We start from the raw sequence: 7,789 nt of genomic DNA, 5'->3' as shown, positions 1-7,789 counted from the left end.
ATCTCCAGCCGCCATGTTTCAAACGATCCAAACGTACCACGCTTCCGCCAATCCCTGCCTTGAAGCAATGATTGACGGAGGGTGGGCGTGGTCAGCTCGGAATGCATTTTCAAATTTAATTTTGCTACAAATATCCCACGGCGTCATGATGAAAATGCAATCCTAAGTGTTCTAACTGTTAGTCTAAATGCATTTAGGACAAATAGCATTTAAATGATCATTTTGCTACCATTTCTGCTTGAACATGTTACACATATCAAATCAATTTGTGTTATACATTTTCATTTCGCAACTTATAAAGCGTTCAAATTTGCATGCAATTTACATATTAAGACTACTGTTGGAAATGGCAAATGTAAATTATATAATTTAATTTTCGTTTTACTTTTGCACCAAACTTTGCACGTATGGGTAATGGAAAATGTAAATTTAAATACAGAAATACAATGCCATTTTGAATATTGCATTGCCATTTTGAATATTGCATTGCCATTTTGAATATTGCATTGCCATTTTGAATATTGCATTGCCATTTTGAATATTGCATTGCCATTTTGAATATTGCATTGCCATTTTGAATATTGCATTGCCATTTTGAATATTGCATTGCCATTTTGCATATTGCATTTTAAATTGAATTTCGCTACCTATATGCTTCCATATGTCCAGCTCTTCCACTTTGTCCTCTTCAGTCAAACTAACTGGAGCGTGAACATCCTGATGCTGGAGGACGTACTGCTCCAGCCGTTCCTCTACAGTAGGGAGGACTTCAGAGACTGGAGTTTCTCCAAGATTAGGAATCTCTACAATAGTGATGTGTTGTAGAGAAGTCTGATCTAAAGAGGGAATGTTAATTACATAATTTTTTACTTATAATGTTTGATATAATTTATCAAAAAATTTTTACTTATTTAGACAATGTAAATCTTATTTATTTCTGAATAAACATTCACAATATTGGCTGTTTTGGTAATGACACCTGTTGCTTTGACAAGCTGGAATGATTTTATTGTTTTAAAATATTAGATTTAATTTCAGCTGACATTTATATTATTTAAAGTAAATTACTTTTATGGTTTTAGTTTACTGTAGTAGTCTAAAAATCTTAATCTTAAATTTAATTTAATTTGTGATCTTTAAACTCTCACTCTAAAATGTTTAGTGTGATAAAGACAGCAATATCTGGGCCAATGATTTTTTTGTTGTACACAAGAACTACAGAAGTTTCCCTAATTAAGGTATTGCCCTTTAATCAAAACTTCTATCATCATATGTGTTTTTACCATCAGTAATTCTCTGGTTCACTTTCTCAGCTTTAGCCACGTTGTATGTCCCAGGTCTTCGGCATAATAAGTGAAGAAGGCCTCGTCTCTAAATCCTCTTCTTCTCTCATCTCCCGGCCTCCTTTCTCCTTTCATCTCTCACATCAGCACCACCAGGTGTCTCATCGAGCCAATGAGGATGGTTTTCTGCTATGATGGGCATGTATTTGAGAGGCACACATGGTTGGGGTCAGTGTGCACGCTCCACTTTAAACGCTTTCTTTAGTTGTGAAAACAGTCCCATGATAACAGTTTTTTTCACGCTGAAAACAGACTACTCCGAAACTTCAACCAACAAAATGAGCTAATGAGTTCCAAGCCTTTAAATACTAACACATGACACGCTCTAATTGTTTCCTGTCATCACATGGGGCTCATACAGAGATGTATGGCTGGAATGATAGGAATGTGTGACCTGTTACTTTTGAATAATAACATTCATATCTAATATAATAACAATGTGTGTGTTCTGTTTCATAGGCCTATAGGTTACGATTATGTAAATCTCTCCCATGAACTGCCAAAATACAAGCAGCACATTACGTGTCCCACCAGAGACAGAAATATATGGGATCACTGTTACACAGCAATAAAAGATGCATATCACTCTGTCCCACGAGCAGCTTTGGGGCTCTCAGATCACTGTTTGGTTAATCTTATACCGACCTACAGGCAGAAACTGAAATCAGCTAAACCTGTTTTAAGGACTGTTAAAAGATGGACTAATGAAGCAGAGCGTGATTTACACGCCTGTTTTGACTTCACTGATTGGAGTGTTTTTGAAGCTGCTGCCACCGATCTGGACAAACTCACAGAGACTGTAACTTCATATATCAGTTTCTGTGACGATATGTGCATTCCTACCAGGACATTCTTATCATTTAATAATGATAAACCGTGGTTTACTGGGAAACTCAAACAGCTTCGTCACACCAAAGAGGATGCTTACAGAAGTGAGGCTAAAATCTTGTATAACCAGGCCAGGACCAGACTAACAAAGGAGATTAGAGTGGCTAAAAAACTACTCTGAAAAGCTGAGAAAAGAGCTTTCAGCAAACGATCCAGCGTCAGTATGGACTGGTCTGAGGAACATCACCATGTACAAGACACCCCCCCCACAGTCTGCGGAGAATCAACAACTGGCTGACGATCTGAATATGTTTTACTGCAGATTTGAAAAGGATCGTCTACCACCCCCCATCCGCTCTGATCTGCACTTCACACATTCACCTACCACCCCTGCAACCCCACTCCCTCCCTCCCTCACCATTCAACCTGTACTTCAGGTCTGTGTAGAGAATGTGAACCGGTTCTTCAGGAAGCAGAAATCTAGAAAAACTTCAGGCCCAGATGGTGTTTCACCTGCCTGTTTAAAAGTCTGTGCTGACCAACTGGCCCCCATCTTCACACATACCTTCAACAGATCATTGGAGCTATGTGAAGTTCCCTGCTGCTTCAAACGCTCCACCATCATTCCGATCCCCAAAAAGCCCAAAATCACTGAACTTAACAACTACAGACCTGTCGCTCTCACGTCTGTGTTCATGAAGTCACTTGAGAGACTGGTCCTGGCCTACCTGAAGGACATCACTGGACCCTTGCTGGATCCTCTTCAGTTTGCCTACAGAACAAACAGGTCTAGCTGCAGTGGAGTCATTCAGATTTCTGGGAACCACTATCTCTCAGGACCTGAAGTGGGACACTCACATAGACTCCATTGCAAAAAAGGCCCAGCAGAGGATGTACTTACTTCGCCAGCTGAGGAAATTCAACCTGCCACAGGAGCTGATGAAACAGTGCTACACTCTCTCTTCGAACTGTTGCCTTCTGGTCGGCGCTACAGAGCACTGACCACCAGAACAGCCAGGCACAAGAACAGTTTTTTCCCCACAGGCTATATTCAGCCTGAACAATTAATCTTTCATAATTATACATTGTCCATCACAACTAACATAATTATATTAAACTGCACACTTTGTAAATAACATATCTGCACACTAATAAACATATCTGTACATTTATCTAAACAGTTATATTTTTTCCTATACTTCTATTTCTGTATATAGTACATTATTTAATTTTGTTTTAATTATATTAGTGTTATACATCCCTACTGTGTTATTCCTATGTATGTCTGCACTATGTTTGTACTTTCTTCTAAACTGGAAGCTCCTGTCATCAAGTCAAATTCCTTGTGTGTGTAAACATACTTGGTAATAAAGCTCTTCTGATTCTGAAATAAATAAATAAATATGAAAAAATTATATCTGGGAAAATATGTGGCTAAAATGTAATCATAATAGATTTACACTATATATGTTAGCAATATTTTGTTCTAAAATATTATTCCGATATTTTTTGTATATTTTAAATGACAGTTCATTTTTATTACAATAATTAATATTATATTAATTAATATTACAGTAAAATATATTTCATTTGCTGTCAAATTAATTACTTTTGTGAATTTATTATTAATATTAATAACTAGTTAACTATATATATAACTATATTATATATATATATATATAAATTTTTTTATGGCATGCTATTCAGGAAATTATGGTATTTGTAATATGAAGTTTGAGTATATGGAATGGAAATCGGAATTTATGGAATGAAACTTGAATATATGGAATGGAAGTTTAAATATATGGAATGAAACTTGAATATATATGGAATGAAAGTCTAAATATATGGAATGAAAGTTTGAATGTATTGAGTTAAAGTCTGAATATCTGGAATGAAACTTGAATATCTAGAATGAAAATTGAATATATTGAATGACAGTTTGAATGTATGGAATGAAAGTCTGAATATATGGGATGAAACTTGAATAAATGGAATGAAAATCTGAATATATGGGATGAAACTTGAATAAATGGAATGAAAGTCTGAATATATGGGATGCAACTTGAATAAATGGAATGAAAGTCTGAACTAGATTTGACTAGTTATCAGGGTTATTATAGTTAACTAGAATCATAAAAAAGTATGCGTTAGGCCCTGACGAGTACTGAATTGAGCTCTATTTTCTGTCTCTTTGCACTGTCAGTTTTGGCATGTATTCAAGTAACAGTTGTGTGATACTTAAATGCTTAATGCATTACAATTTAACCAAGCTCATCAGATTTTAGTCAAATCTACTGTATATTTAGTCGACTAAAATCGTATATTTAGTTGACTAAAACTAAACAATTCAAATGACTAAAATATGACTAAAACTATATGGCATTTTAGTCAAAAGACTAAAACTAAATCAAAATTTCCTTTCAAAATTAACACTGGTACTGTGTGAAATGTCTGAGATGATGGAAATCAAGATGACCGTATGTACACTCCAAACTGTTTGTACTGTACCAGCTATTGCCAAAATTTTTCTAGTTCAACAAAGTATTGGAAAATTTGAGGCAATGAATTGAAAGTAATTCAAATTAGAAAGCTATTGCTCTTGTAACAAGGATATAACTAGCTATATTATTATTCATTAAGTACTGTCAAATTTGCATTTTACTTCCATACACTGCAAATGTCATTCTTTATATACAGACTTTCATTCAATGTATTCAAACTTTCATTCCATATATTCAAGTTTCGTTCCGTATATTCAGACTTTCATTCAATATATTCATGTTTCACTCCATATATTCAGACTTTAATTCCATATATTCAAGTTCCATTCCATATATTCAAACTTTCATTCTATATATTCAGAATTTCATTCAATATATTCAATAATTTCCTGAACGGCATGCCTTAATATACTGTATATATATATATCTGGTAAAAATACCTTATTTAATAAAATGATAAGATTATATTATTAATTAATTATTAGATTATATTAAAATTATATTATACGTTAAAATGATAATAAATATAAGATAAAACACTGAATACATGGTATACACATCAGGCTTTATACATTTTAGTACATTTAACTCAAATCAATGTGTGAAGTGAGCATATATTTTTTTGTCTTTTTGACATTTCTGAATATTTGTGTACATTCTACACTAAAATTTTGTGATATGAGTTAGTGATTTACAGTTTGTTGTCTTCTCACATCAAAATCCACCAACATATTTGTTTAGAACTGTTTCAGACTGTTTTCACTTGTAAACAGTGCTTGATCTGTGCTTAGAGTCATGAGGATTACTCAATCGAGGATTGCTCCGCAGGTTATGTTCCAGGGTTAGTTTGTTTCAGAGAGGTGATGGAGCATGGCGTGCACTTTTGCTGACGATCCTGTGGATGTGGAAGCACAGATTATACAAGGTTTTTTTCATCATGAGAGGGTGACCACGTATCGAGGTGTTTTCTTATCGAACGAATATTTGAGGGAGCACTACCGTTTTTCAAAAGAATCGTTAATTTATTTACAGTACAGTATGCCTGGCACTAAAATGGTTCCTACACACTTTTGTACAGTTCCCTGGCCAAAAACATCTGTGTCTTATTAAAGAAGAATTCCATAGTGGCAGGTTCGTCCTTTCTAGGAAAATCTATGAGAAAAATATTTTAATATTTATTCATACTATTCATATCTATCCATCTATGCATACTGCATATACACACACACAGACACAGACTTAATTTTTTTATATCACTTTCAATTTCAGGGTTCCCAAATGTGATCGCGTGCATTGATGGCACCCGCATTCCTATTAAAGCTCCTTTAGTCAATGAGGGAGACTATGTTAATAGGAAGTCAATCCATAGCATCAATGTGCAGGTAACAACTGAATTTTCAGTCCTTAATCTTTCAGTGTTAATACCATTAAACTCATTACTGCTTCCCACTAACTAGCTAATATGTAATGCGACCCACCTCATCACTAATGGTGAGGCAAAATGGCCAGGGGTCCGTACATGATGCCAGAATTTTTAGCGAGTCATCATTATGCCACACATTTCAATCTTCACACTTCATACACTTCAATCATTACAGGACACTTCAGTGGTTACTTGCTGGGGTACAGAGGGTTCCCTTGTCTGTCCCATATGATGACCCTATCCTGAACCTGAGCCTGGACCACAGACACGATTCAACCTGGCCCACAGTAGGACACGGGTCAAGACCGAGATGACCATAGGCCTCCTGAAAGCAAGGTTTCAGTGTCTATGTGGGCTCAGGGTCAGTCCAGAGAGGGCATGTGACATCACAGTTGCTTGTGTTGTCCTTCACAACATTGCCACAATAAGAGGCGAAAGCCACCCCCTTGTCCTGATGAAGATGGCCTAGAGGAACTCCCAATTAATCCAGCAGACCAAAGAGATGGCAGAATGCTAAGACATATGATTTGTCAAGATCACTTTAATTAAATTGTTTACATTGAAGCATTGTTAATTTCTTTATTTCCTGAAATAAAAGGAAAAATAGATTTTTATTTGTTGCTTTATATACTATTCAACAACAAGTAACAGATTAATGTTCACATATAGTTCCCACCTTAATGCGATGCTCCAGTATTTCTATTTCAAGTTTGGCCTTTTTAATGGCTAGTGTTTTCTCCTCTATTTGAAGCTGTATAAGGTCCACCTCCATGTCACTTTTTCTTATTTGCCTTTGAAGATGGACCTTATACAGCTCCTTTCAAGCAACTAGGAAGGCAGAATAAAAAAGCCTACCACAAATCTGTGATACAATAACATATTTAAATAGGACAACTGCAGACAAATTCTTACACTGCTAAGATTGTGTGTTGAGGCAAAAGGACCTTCATCTGCATGTGAATCCCCAGGCATATTGTGTGAAAAGACAATGACAATTTGTTACAAAAGATCTAAAAGCAACTAAAGGTACCTGACAATAATCACTTACAACTGTGATAGACTGTGTGGTTTCAGGAAGGTCTAATAATACAATGGGTCCATCAGCAACTGCAAGATAATAAAACCCATAAGATTCTCAAAATATATTCTCAAACAAAAACCACTAATGCACAAAGACATTAGTAACATATAAGAGTACTACAAATAAGATTACAGTATACAGCATATACAGTTAAATAAAATAAGCCTGCATAATGCACATGTGAAACAATGACTACTGTTAAGTGCATTCAAAAAACCTGTTAAGTGACAGCGTTGATAGTTGTTTATTAAAAGTTATAAAATTAGAATAAATCATAAGGACTACTGTGGTAAACCTACATTTCAGTAAGTCACTTGTGTCAGTTGTGATGAAGTGCTCTCAGGAATGCCATCAACCACTGGTCGTCCTTTATTAAGGGACAGAGCCAACTCCTCAGCTGGGGTGAGGGGAGGTGGTGGTGGCCCCCCACCAGTTAGACGGGCCTCAGCCTTCTTTCTATTAGCTACAAGACAGAAAGAATGCGCTAAAAATCACTTAATACATACCTCCAGAAATTGTTTAATCAAATATGACCTTTTGGAGAATGTTTTTGTGTTTCATTTTGACTTGGGACAGAGTTATTCTAGCTCCAGAAGGATTACACCTTATT

The 7,789-nt window shown here is 35.6% G+C and overlaps 1 pseudogene; it reads left to right on the top strand.

Annotated features, from left to right (window-relative positions):
* The first annotated feature begins 5,545 nt into the window (after positions 1 to 5,545).
* Positions 5,546 to 6,647, top strand: LOC107563544 (putative nuclease HARBI1; annotated as a pseudogene).
* The last annotated feature ends 1,142 nt before the right edge of the window (positions 6,648 to 7,789 follow it).

The sequence above is a fragment of the Sinocyclocheilus grahami genome, unplaced genomic scaffold, assembly GCF_001515645.1.
Source record: "Sinocyclocheilus grahami isolate Dianchi unplaced genomic scaffold, SAMN03320097.WGS_v1.1 scaffold878.1, whole genome shotgun sequence".
NCBI lineage: Eukaryota > Metazoa > Chordata > Actinopteri > Cypriniformes > Cyprinidae > Sinocyclocheilus > Sinocyclocheilus grahami.
The sequence above is the reverse complement of the archived record's forward strand: the minus strand, read 5'-3'. Positions and strand labels throughout refer to the sequence as shown.